The sequence below is a fragment of the Macaca mulatta genome, chromosome 1 (genome assembly GCF_049350105.2).
Source record: "Macaca mulatta isolate MMU2019108-1 chromosome 1, T2T-MMU8v2.0, whole genome shotgun sequence".
Lineage (NCBI taxonomy): Eukaryota > Metazoa > Chordata > Mammalia > Primates > Cercopithecidae > Macaca > Macaca mulatta.
This window is the reverse complement of record NC_133406.1, coordinates 231,410,648-231,423,606: the sequence shown is the minus strand read 5'-3', so window position 1 is coordinate 231,423,606 and position 12,959 is coordinate 231,410,648. Positions and strand designations below refer to the sequence as shown.

At 54.0% G+C, this 12,959-nt stretch overlaps 1 protein-coding gene across 3 annotated transcripts in view; it reads left to right on the top strand.

Moving 5' to 3' along the window:
- The window catches only part of SPSB1 (splA/ryanodine receptor domain and SOCS box containing 1), a 76,156-nt gene that overhangs the window by 48,742 nt on the left and 14,455 nt on the right, over positions 1-12,959 (top strand).

Here is a 12,959-nt window from a genome sequence, read left to right as displayed (position 1 = left end):
TCATCCGTGGGAGAGCACGGAGGATCCCGGGGGCTGGGTGATTCCCTGATAGCAGAAGGTAGGGCCTTTGCCAGTTTGGAGCTTCCTCAGGGTGTCGACCTGCTCAGTGAGAAAGTAGGCGCCTAGGAATCCAAACGTTTCTCTCCTGCCTCATCCTGCCTCATTCCCAGGGTAGGGATCACCCTGACATCGGTTCTCCCATGTCCTCATCCCCCGCCAGCCCGCAGGGTCATCCTCTCCCCAGACCACAGTTTGGGCCCAGGGGTGGAGATGCAGGCACACATCCCGAACTCCGGAGAAACTCGGTCTACAGGTGCTGTCTCGGGGCAGCAAGGGCTGCCAAACCACGGCACTGCACTTTTTCCTTTGGAGAACAGAAAGGGGAAGGGCAGAGGCCTGGCCTGCAGCAATTCTGCTCTCAAAGGCTCTTTACTCCCCACATCTGAGCGTCGTTAACGGTGTCCTTTTGTGTAACTCTGGGCTAACAAGCCCAGTTCAACCAGCCAGGTTGTGCCTCTCTCTGCCCTGCACCCCCATCCACACCCACCCCCTGTCCATGTGGATCTTGGAGAGGTGGACATTTTTCATCCATTTATTTATTTATTTATTTTTTTATTGAGCTGAAATTCACCTAACATTCATCTTTTTCAGAGTACAATTCGGTGGCATTCAGTCCATTCACAATATGGTATATTACCACCTCTGTCTTGTCCCAAAACAGTCTGATCACCCCTAAAAGAGGCTCGAGTCCCAAAACAGTTTCATCACCCCTAAAAGAGACCGCTGCCACTTCCCGTCCCCCTGCTTCCTGGCCCCAGGCAAGCACCAGTCTGCTTTCTGTTTCTATGGATTTACCTATCCTGGTCATTTCATCGAAAGGGAATCATACAATGTGTGGCCTTTTATATCTGGCTTCCTTCACATTAATCTAAAGTTTTTGGGGTTCATTCACACTGTAGCATGCACTAGTACTTTTATGGCTGAATAATATTCCACTGAATGTGTATACCACAATTTGTTTATCCATGCGTCCATCGATGGACATTCGGGCTCATCCATTTGTGTTTTTGCAACAGTAACAAAACAACAGTAAAGGAATTTAAAAGGGAGGGAACTCATAAGCTCATCACTCTAAACACAGCGACATTTTCATTTCTCCAGGCTCCTTTCTACCTCTTTCCTGAGTATGCCGATACAGTTTTTTCTAGGTTTTAGTCTCAGGGCAGATGCAGTTATGACCCTTTTTTCACTTGACATAGGAAACCTTTTCCCTTGCCCTCTTGTACAGAGATCCTTCCCATTATTTATTTTTTTGAGTCTCACTTTGTTGCCTAGGCTGGAGTGCAGTGGCGCAGTCTTGGCTCACTGCAGCCTCAACCTTCTGGACTCAAGCAATCCTCCTACCTCAGCCTCCCAAGTAGCTGAGACTATAGGCATGTACCACTACACCCAGCTAATTTTTGTATTTTTTGTAGAGACAAGGTTTCCCTATGTTATCCAGGCTGGTCTTGAACTCCTGGGCTCAAGAGATCTGTCCACCCCAGCCTCCCAAAGTGCTGGGGTTATAGGTGTGAGCCACCACACCCAGCCCCCATTAGCATTTTTGGTGGGTAATACTCCACTTGCTAGCTGGGGAGGCACTTCCACACTCCTTGCCTTATCCTATATGTGATGAGCTGGTGCCATGCCATTCTGGCCCCCAGGCCTTTCTACTTGCCTGGGAAGTTGAGGATGAATTTATTCACTGCCCTTGAACTTGCTGGGACCCTCCCCTCTTGAGTGTTGACCCGTGTGTTCCAGGTTGATGGAATTGGAGGAGGGAGACCTCTGGCATATAAGAGGAAGTGCCCGAAGGTTACTGTGGCCTGAAAAGTATGTTGAAGTCCTTTTTTTATTCACCACCTGCCTGGGAGGCCCCGGGATTTACCCCTCCCTTGGCATCCTGCTCAGTTCCGTGAAATCCCACACGGGAAATGGTGATTGGGTTGCACAAGGAGGCGCACAGCCTAAGTCCTTTTAGAATCCTCTCAGGTTCATTGGCCGAGATCCAGTCGAGGTCCAGTTGAGAAACCTCCAGTCCAGCTATCTCCACAGACACTCCCCACCACCCTGGGCTTGCCTCAGTCAGTTGCAAATATCAGGAACCTGGAGGTGGGTTACTTGGACACTTGATTTTCTTCTAAAAGTGGATGGTGGGGCGGATGGTCCCGAGGTCCAAGATTTTGAGAGCGGTAAGAGGAGAGGTGGCTGTGAACTAAATTAAAAGAAGCTGCTCTAAGGCCATCCTGTTATGGAGAAATAATTAACTCCCCACACATGACCGTGATTACAGCAAACAGCCTAGATGTCCATCTAGGAGGGAATGTCACCAAAATTATAATAGCACATAATGGGATATTATGCAGCCACTAACATAAATTTCATGGAGGAGCTAATATATTACGATGGAAAAAGCAAACTGTGGATTCGTATCTGCAGTGTGATCTTTTGCTGTAAATAGACTATTCTCATATGCACCAGAATGTTCTAGAAGGACACACCTCTGTGCTTCCCTGGGCAGTAGGTGAGAGGAAACACTATGCTTTTTACATTTCTGTATTGAGATTTCTTATGAGAATGTCTAACATTTGAAATATTTCATATCAAGATAATTTTTTAAAATTCTGGTACAAGTGTAATCCTGATAGTTTTCATTTAATAGAGATCTGAGATTCTAAACTGTTGAGGCATCATTCCTTGAAACCAGTGGTTCTCAATCTCTGGCCTCATCATAGTGCCCTGGAGGGCTCTAGAATTCAGGCCACCCCACGGAGTTTCTGATCCAGAAAGTCTAACGGGGTCAGGAATTTGCATCTCTGAGTTCCCAGGTGATGCTGACTGATGTTGCGGGTTGAGACCCCACTTTGAGAACCACTCCTGTAAAACAGGGCCTTTCCTGTTTTCCTCACTGCCAGATAGAGGGAGGCCTGTGGGTCTGGTGACGGGGCCAAGCAACTTGGGTCACCCCTGTGAGCTGTAGGACCAGCACCTGCCATGGCATTCCCCGGCTGAGTGCTCTCTCCTGCACTTGGCATTCAAGATTCCAAGCTATCAGGTATCCCCCGATAGCCTCAGGTGTTGAGAGGCAGCAAGGGGAGGGCAGGGAGCGGCATGTATGAAGCTCCTACTTTGTGCCTGGAGCTTTAGTTAGGCGATTCTATGGTGAAATCATGAACATTGCCCTTCCTATTCCCCCAGGTGGTTTGAGGGCAGCCGCCTGGGCCTCAGGGGGGAACGCGTGGATGCCCGGCCCCCTGACTCTCACTGGTGATGAGTCCTGAAATCTCTCTGGGTTGATGCTTCCTGAGTCCTCAGATCCTCTCCCCAGCCCCTTCCTGGTTACCCTCCTGCTTATTATCCCTGGAGGGACATGAGGGTGACCCAAGGACCACTCCCAGAGGTGACCTTTGCCAGCTGGCACATCCCACAGAGAGAGGTCAGTGTGTCACTGCCTCCCATTCAGGCCTTGGCACCCTGAAAGCCTGGGTTTGGTTGGATCCCCTGTGTCCAGGAGACTGCCTTGTTGGGGGGAAGTGGCAGACTTTGGATGCACTCCAGCCTCCTCCTCTCAGCCAGGCAACCCTGAGCTCTGGAGTCCCTCGGGAGGCTAGGCTGGAGCAAGGCCCTTCCAGAGAACCAGCTTCTCTGCAGAGCCTCCTCCTGGGAGTCACTGGGCCCACCAGATCCACCCTGCCTCGAGCTCCCGTCTCCTGCCTTCTGGGGAGCTGCTGGGGATCAGAGGGTGAGGAGCACCAGGTCTCTGAGCCTGTCCCGTGGGTATCCTGTTGGTGGCTCTTTTCTTGGAGATGTGGCCGTGGAGCTGCTCTTGGCCCTGCCTTTCTGCCTCCACTCTTTGGGGCGCCCCCACCTCCTGTGTGAACCAGGTGGACCCAGTGTGTGACCCCCAAGACCAGGCAGTGTTGGTGGTCCATAGTCTACGTTTTATTCCCATTGCCGTGGGACAGCATGTCTGCTGCTATCTGGGTCACCTTTCGGGAAGGTTGCTCTTTGTCCCTGGGGTCCCTCCAAGAACTGGCTTCTCGTCTGCACCAGGCACAGTTCGTTGTCCTCGTCACCCTGCCTAGGCTACAGCTGCGATTTATTGTAATTTTCAGTCTCTGTATGAATATCATGCTGGTTTCCCAGGCCGTGGCTCCACTGATTCGAGCCCTCTGAAAGTGCTGTGAGTCATCTGGGCCCTTCCATAGGCGTTTACAGCAGGTGCATTTTGGGTCTTTTGAGGTCAGGGGCTAGAGCTCTGGACCGTGTGGGATTTTCTCTCTAAAATCACTTGTCAGAACTTTCCAGAAGGATCCTGTTGATTCTAGGGGCACAGACTTATTTTTATATCCCTGTTTGAGGGGTCCCTCCTCAAGTTGGCGGTTGGTAGGGTGAGGGGTGGAGGGTGGTAACCACGTGTCACAAGCCCTGCTGGTGGTGGCCCCTTTGCCAGGGGCTCCATGGCCCAGCCAGCACGGAGCATTCCCTGAGCCCTTCCACCACCAAGAGTGTCCCTGCCACTCATGTTCAGGATGCTGGAGGGAGCACAGGAGCCCAGTGAGCAGGCAGAGCCCAGGCGGCGGCTGAGCCAGGCTGCAGAGGTTCATTCTGATAAAATAGCAGATCGCTCGGGGCATGTTTCTCTTGCAGAATCCTGGGCTGCCACCACTGGTGTGTGAGACGGGCGGCAGAGGGAGGGAAGTTACGTGATCTTCAGGTGAAAGGAGGCTTTATAAATAGGTCACCTTGTTCCACATCCTGAATTTCATTCTTTCCCCATCCTGGGGCAAAACAATGGTTTCACTGTTCTGGGGTTAGTCAGACACTGGGGGGAACCGGGCGTAAGGAGGAGCGTGAGTGTCTGCCACTCCCTGGTGACCGACCCACCCCTGTGCATCCCTTACCTGCCCTTTCTGTCTGTTTGTCCCCAGTCGCATTGGCTACATCCCCAAAAGAGGGTGTAGCCGCTCCTTCAACAGACCTCTTCCTAAACACCACCACGAACAGGTAATTTTTAGTGGAAGCGAGGCTCCGGGACAATTGATCTGAAAGCATTTTGGGAGAAGGTGGGGTCTGCAGGGTTGTGGCTTTAATTGAAATGCCACTGGGGGGTTGCAGGCAGGTGCTGTGCAGTCTGGCCTGTCTCAGCCTCTCCCAGGGTCTGCTCTCAGAGCCTCATTCCTCCTCCCCTCCCCTGCCCTGGAGTGGGTCTGTCGGGGCCGGAACAGCCACCGGTGTTTCTGATGGGGCCGCCTCACCTGGCCTTTGCCACGTGCACAGCCGCTGTGCAGCTGCCACCTGGCTGGGTATGGGGACGGACCAGCTGTTCTCTTCTTGTGTTCTGGGTCAGTAGAGAGAGATAGCTGCCCCATTTTTACTGGGCTAATCAAAATCTGTAATTTTGAAGCAGTATAACCGGAAGTCTTGGGATAGATCGCTGTAGACATAATGTCCCTCTTTGGCATGGCCTCAAAGCTTCCCCAGGATTCTCATCCTTTATTTAAATACCCTTCTGCCAGGCTGGGCATGGTGGCTCACACCTGTTATCTGAGCACTTTGGGTGGCCAAGGCAGGAGAATTGCTTGAGCTTGATAGTTAGAGAGCAGCTTGGGCAACGTCGCGAGACCCTGTCTCTTTAAAAGGAAAAAAAGCATTTTAAATGCCCTTCTGCCAGTTATGGATCCTTAACACGTACCTTCATGGATAAAGCATTCAGGACAATAGTGCCTACACATTACGCTGTGCTTGCTTTATAAAAGCAACACAGGTGCAGAACTTGTAGGAATTGCTTTGGGAATAACTTGTTCTTGCAAACATAGTGCGTGAAATCATTGTTTCTCAGCCTTTGATTCTCTTTTGTGTGCTTAAACATCATTTTAGTTTCAAAAGGAATACATGCATTTTAAAAAATTCAATTCAAAGCATTTTTTCCCTCCCACCCACCAGCATTAACCGTTGTGAAAGGTTTGATGTTTATCCTTCTAGACCTTTCTCTGTACCTACAGATAAATGTGCACAGAGAGAATCTTTTTAAATTCTGTTCTTTCAGAAACGGCATCATGATCTGCGTGTTGTTCTGCAATTTGCTTTTAAAAATGTGACAGCATCGCGTTACATTTTCTGTTGCGTCACCACTTTGGAGGGGCTGCATGGAGCTCCATGATGTGGACGAGGTGGGACTCATGCTGTGCCAGCATCTTCACCCTCATGCCCCTGTGCAGGCCTGTAGGGTTTGGTGGACAAGAGCCATGGGTGATTGTTGGGCATTTTGCACATGGACAGGACAGGGACTGCCTCGTTGCACCTGCACACCTAGAAGGCTGTCCCAGTTCAGGATCTGTCCCCCTTCAACACACACCCACGCTGTGTAGGAATGTCCTTTCCCCACATCCTTTGCAGTCCCTGGAACTTTTTTTTTTTTTTTTTTTTTAACAGAATCTCTCTCTGTCGCCCAGGTTCGAGTGCAGTGGCACGATCTCGGCTCACTGCAACCTCCGCCTCCTGGGTTCAAGCGATTCTGCTGCCTCAGCCTCCCAAGTAGCTGGGATTACAGGCACCCTCCACCATGCCCAGTTAATTGTTGTATTTTTTAGTAGAGATGGGGTTTCACCACGTTGGCCAGACTGGTGTCAAACTCCTGACCTCAGGTGATTCACCCACCTCGGCCTCCCACGGTGCTGGGATGACAGGCATGAGCCACCATGGCAACTGTTTTTAACCCTGTGCATGCCACAGCACTGTCTCGCCCCTGTCTCGGTGGTAGTGCTGTGTCTATAGGCATCACATTCCTCTCTGCCTTACATAATGAAAGCAAACTGTGGCTGTATCCAGAAGGCACTCTCCAACCACAGGGGCCTGCCTTGCCTCTCCTACCACTCCAGGCTCCCTCGGCCTTCAGAGAGAATGGCTTCCCTAGATCATTAAAGGCTGAAGACAGGTGCCCTTCACCTGTCCCGGGTCTGGGACTCCCAAGCAGTGCACTTCGGGGATGCTTTTGACTCCTCTCCACCTGCTGGGGATCAGCATTCATTTCCAGGCTTTCTTCCCTGTGGATCTGCAGACCTGGCTGCCCCCGCGTGGAGGAGCCCACGAAACTGGAGGCTTTGCGAGGTTCTTTTCTTCCTTCCTACTAAGATCTGGGGCCCCCAGCAAATCCAAAGATGGCCCCTTCCCTGGACCCAGACAACCTTAAATGGCTGTTCAAAGCTGGCCAAGGGAGTAGGGGCTTTCGGAAGCTCATCTGCTTAGAGCCCAGGCTGCCACCGGGAAATCCAGTACGGACATACAACTCTGGTGGGTGTTTGGGACCCCAACCCACCCCCGTCCCATGGCTGCTCTGGAGACACTGGGTTGAGGGCTTTTGTCCTCAAAGGGTGTAAGGGACATCCCCTTTCACTCATGCAAGAATGTGTGTGTGTGTGTGTGTGTGTGTGTGTGTGTGTGTGTGTGTGTGTGTGTAGTGGTGGGGTATTCCTCCTGCTGGGGGAAGAAGTTCACTGAAGCCAAACCCCAGGGCTTCGTGTCATCTGCTGTCCCTGCAGGTAGCCCCTCCCCCTCCTCCAGAGCTTTTAGTAGCCTTCACTGTGTTGTAGGAAAGGCAGAATCTCCTCCAGGCTGTGTATCCCTCTACAGGGGAAGCCAAGGTGACTCCAGGGCCGGTGGCTGCTCTCTGGCTCTGAGGGTCCGGGCGGTGGTTCCTGCCTCCATCCCATTTTGCACTCCTCTCTGCTTCCCCCAGCCCAGCCCTCCCATGCATGAGACAGACGCTCCCGCCATGTGCTTGACTTTGATATTGGTGACGTGTCCTCTCCCTTTATCCCCCCATCTGCTTGTGGCACGATGGGGCCCGAGCTGTGCCGGGCCAGGACTCGGGGTAGGTGAGTGTGGGGTCAGGGGGTTGTCCCAGCTGAGCTCAACCAGCGAGGCTGAGGGACATGGAGCATGAGAGGCTGAGGCCTTGGTGCCAGCGCCATAGATGCTCGTCAGATTTGACAGCTGATCTCTGACACGAGGCGTGCAGGAGCGTGGGTGTGTGGACGGCTCGCCTGCCTTCCTCCGGAGGAAGCTCTCCACGGGACATGTCCTGAGCAAGTGTCAGGGAACTCGCGTCACACACAATCCGCCACCAGCATCGGCTCTTCGACCCAGATGAGATGCAGCTGTTCTCCGTGACTCACGGCCTCTGGGCCAGTTGTGTGAGGAAGGTCCTTTCGGGAGCTCCCAAGCCACTGTTTTATGGCTGTTTTTCTCTCTTGACCCTTCTTGATCTTTACTTTAATCTGATCTTATGGGAAAATGTTGCTAGGAGTTCCTGACCCAGAGTGACTGGTGAGCTCCCTGCTGCCCATGAGGAGGAGGGTCTTGCAGTTAGAGCTCCTGCACACACAGATGTATACACACAGACACACTCCACACACGCAGACACATGAAGACACACGACATACATGTACATACACGCACACACATATGCATGCATGCACAGCACACACATATGTACACATGAATACATACCACACACATATACACACATCCAGACACACCACACACACAGATACATACACACCTCACATATCTACACACACACATGCATACCGCGCATACATGCACACACATACACATACACACTCTTTCTCCTGGTTGAAATACCCTCACGGCATTCATGCCTGTGATGAGGTAACAGCCTGGTCTTCAGGAAGCACCAGACACTGGACCCCTGCGTGCGACAGCTGACCCTTGCAGCCTGAGGGCTGCGTGCAGTGAGAACTGTCATTATTTAGAGTGAGTAGAGTTTGGTGGGGCAGGAGGGGTACAGGCCAGGAACTGGTTTGTTGTGGGGCTTGGCTGAGACAGTTGTGCAGAGGAGGAGGCAGGTGCGGTCCTGGGGACATGGTGGCTAATGCAAGAATGTGCTTTTGGGGATAAAAACTTTCACTAAGGGAGTGGAGAGCAGGCGCCGCCGGCCAGGGCACTGCCTGGACTGTGACGCCTCTGTTAGTCTCAGCTGCTGCCCTTACTGTCAGTGTGCAGGCACACAGAGTACACGTGTGTGTATGGGTGTACACACGTGTGTGCATGTAGGCATGGGTGCTTGCATGTATGTGGGGGGTGGTGGTGGCAGCAGCAGGGCCACATCTGTCCTCTGCTCTCCTGTTCCAGCCCTGCAGGGCAGTACAAGCCACGCCCTTTGTGGCTTGTACTTTGCTCCTCCGGGGTGGGGATGAAGGCTGAGTCCTCCCACCTCCTGGAAACTCACCAACTGCTCAGCAATGCCAGGCCCCGAAGCTTCTCTGGTGCTGCTGGGCCCCACAAGGCCTAGGCATCTGCATTTGCTTCTCAGAGCAGCAGTAAGTGGGGGTGGTCCCAGAGCGGGGGCCTGTACTGTTCTCCCAGCTCCTGCCTGAAGTGTGGTGCCCAGTGCTGGATGCCCTCCAGGCCCAGGGATGTCCGTCTCGGTCCAGTGTTAATAGGAGCCATCCAGGCACCTGTGAATGTCACTCGGCACCTGTGGGTGGTACACACCCCCCATCCTGAGCACCATGTCCAGGAATTATGGTGATCGTATTAGCAATTTTCCATGGGTTTACAACAGGGGTCGGCAAACTACAGCTCCTGGGCCAAATCTGGCCCACTGTCTATTTTTGTAAATAAAGTTTTATTGAAACACACCTATGCCCATTCATTTACATATTGTCCGGAGGGCCTTAAATAGTTACTATCTGGCCCCTTATGGAAGAAGTTTGCTGACCCCTGGTTTAGAAGGGACCTTAAACTTGGTCTGCCCTAACCCAGCCTTCCAAGTCCTTGGGTCTTGGCCCAAAGGCAGCGTCCCTCTGTTGGGCCAGATGTGGTGACCAGGAAGACGGGAGAACAGTGATCTTTGTTCAGTGAATGGAGCACAGGCTAGGAAATAAATGAAAGTGGAAATGCAGTGACGCCAGCCCCCTCTGGAACACTGTCTCCACTGAGTTTTAGGTAAGTGTGTGACAGATGAACGAGCAGAAGCTTGGAGAAGCTCGGGGTGGATCTTGGTGGCTGGAGCTACTGTCTCGGCGCATGAGCTTGGAAGCTTCAGGAAACAGGGCTGGGGAAGCGCCCGCCGGGCTGCAGTTCCAGGGGAGGTGGCGAGTCCAGCTCCTGGGGACCCACAGGAAGGGTGGATCTGTGCGGCCACATTTTAAAATAGAAGGAGGAGGACGGATGGATGGCTTCAGCGTTCCTGCACAGCAAGGAGGTGGCTAGGTGTGGACAACAGGAAGGTGGGAAGGCACTGTCATCTTTAACCATAGCCTGGACACAGGGCGGGTGACAGATGAGTCAAGAGTAGCCCCAGGGCCACCACAGTGATTGACCGCCTGGGTGGTGACTCAGATGGCAGAAGTGGCCGGGTGGGTGGGCCACATTCCCTGGGGTGCCCTTGTGAGGGAGTCACCCCACAGTGCTGCAGGCCCTTTACCTGCCTGCCCTGCCCAGGGAAAACGTCCCACCCTCTTTCCCCAGCCTCCCTCCTCCCAGGCCCTCCCTCCCACAGACCCCCACCCCTCACCGCCATGTGATCCAAGGCCTGGGCCGGGGTGAGGGGGTAGGGGGAAGGTGGGTGGAGGTGGAGGGGTGGCGGTTCGGGTTAGGTTTAGGGAGCTCAGCCCAGCATTGGTGTTGAGGACTTGCTGGGCCACCTGAGGTGATGGCATCTCAGAACTAGGAGAGCTTGTGGAACCGACCTGGACAGACAGACAGTGGATGTCCCACGTCGGGGTGAAGCCACCCTTTTCTGGTGGCTGTTTCTGGGATGAGGCTGGCCCAGCCTCCAGGGACCCCCCGCCCGCCACACCACCATCCGGCTAATGCCTGCCCCAGCCCCACAGGGCTGTGTCTTAAGTGGAGTCGACGCAGGGCCCCGTCTTAAGCTCTGGCTGGCGGACCCCAGGCCGGCCTGTCCTTATAAATAAAGTTTTCTGGAACTCAGCCACACGCGTTTATTTATGTCCCGTCTGTGGCTGCTTTTGCGCGACAACAGCAGAGACTGTCTGGCCCTCAAAGCCAGGCATTTACTATCTCGCCCATTTCAGAAAAAACTGATCTCCGGTCTCGCTGAGACAGGCATTCTGTGTGTTCAGGCCTGGGTTTATTAGCCCGAGAGCTCCCTCCCCTCCCTCCGCTCCCTCCCCGTCCTTCCCCGTCTCACCCCACTTCACCCTTTCTCCCCCTCTGAGGTGTTGCTCTCCTCGCCTCTTCCCCCCTCAACCTCCCTGTTACGGTCCCTCCTAGCATTTTCAGTTACCTGCTAGAGGACCCCTCCCCGCCACCTTTCTCTCCCACCCTCCCCTCCCTCCCCCAGCCTCCTCCCCACTCTTCCCACCTGCTCCCACACGTGGAGAGAGGGCGGATCTTCCATGACAGACGAGATCCCAGGAGAAAGGTCCTCCCTGCTGCGACAGTTGAGCGGCAGGGGGGCTGTGGAGGGGCTACGCTGCGGGAAGCGCGACATGAACTAGCTCTCTTAGAAAGTAATTCGCGCCCCGTCCTCCCAGAGAGCTGACCTCTGTGCCCACAAGACCCTGCGGAATTGAGAATATGGAGAGGTTCCTGGGCACCAAGCTGGAGGGGGTGTCCAGACAGAGATAGGGGTTGTCCTCTTCGCCCCCACTCCTTGCAGCTCTGACCTCCAGAGCCGCCTCGGCCCGGCCTTCCTACAGCTCAGAAAATGCTCCAGTGGAGGTTGGGGAAGAGGGGAATTCAGGGAAGGCCACACTGGCGCCACATCAGACCTAACTCTCTCCCGCTCCCGCAGCTTGAGGCGCAGGCCCCAAAGCCACGGGGTGCCCCTCTGCAGCAGCATAGAGGGAGTCCTAGAGGTTTCAGTGGCTCCCAGGAGAGGAGATGGAACTGAAAGCTTGAAAATGGGATTTTCCTGGGAGATCATGGATGTGAGGTCACAGTATTCACAGAACTTTCTGGAACCAGGGCGGCCCTCCAGGCTGCAGAGGGTACACCTCCGCTCTAATGGTTTTGCAGACACTGGACACAAGGAGTCCTACCCTGTCTCTGAAGAGATGACCGTGCCCCTGAGATCAAAACCCTCTGTCTGTGGCTGGGCGTGGTGGCTCACGCCTGTCATCCCAGCACTTTGGGAGGCCGAGGTGGGTGAATCACCTGAGCTCAGGAGTTCGAGAGCAGCCTGGACAACATGGTGAAACCTGGCCTCTACTAAATAGAAAAAATTAGCTGGGTGCGGTGGGGGCGCCTGTGATCCCAGCTACTTGGGAGGCAGAGGCAGGAGAATCGCTTGAACCCAGGAAGCGGAGGCTGCAGTGAGATGAGATCGCGCCATTGCACTCCAGCCTGGGCAACAAGAGCAAAACTCCATCTCAAAAAAAAAAAAAAAAAAAAGAACCCTCTGTCTCACATCAGAAAGGGGAGGGCGAGAAGCATGACCTGGCCCCTGAGATAAGGGGGTTGGGCACCAAGGGTTCCCACATGGGAAGTTTCTGCCAGGACCAAACTTCCTGGAGGCCTCGCTGCCCCGGGGACAGGGTCTCATGGGGCCTCTTCCCAGCTAAGAGGGAGCTGGAGGCCAGCCCCACTGCAGAGCCTGGCCTGGCTGGCCCCACACTGAATGGGGAGGCCAGCCCTCTGAGATTCCTGGATTTCCCTGTGTCTGGGAGCCCACGGCCTCCCCCACTCCGGGTTCCTTTGGATTCTCTTTGTCTCCTTTACTTGGGCACCCTAGTAACAAGCGACCCAGCATGACTCTCTCCCGGCAGCCAAGGCTCCGATGGCCTACCGCCCAGGCACCCCCACAGGCTCCTTTAGTACCATTTTCAGCCAGGAGCCTGCCTTGCCTCTGGCCTGGTTGATCCTAGGAGCCTGACCCCAAACCAGGCTGCTCTCCCTGGCCTCTCTGGTCCCTTCCAGAGACCAAG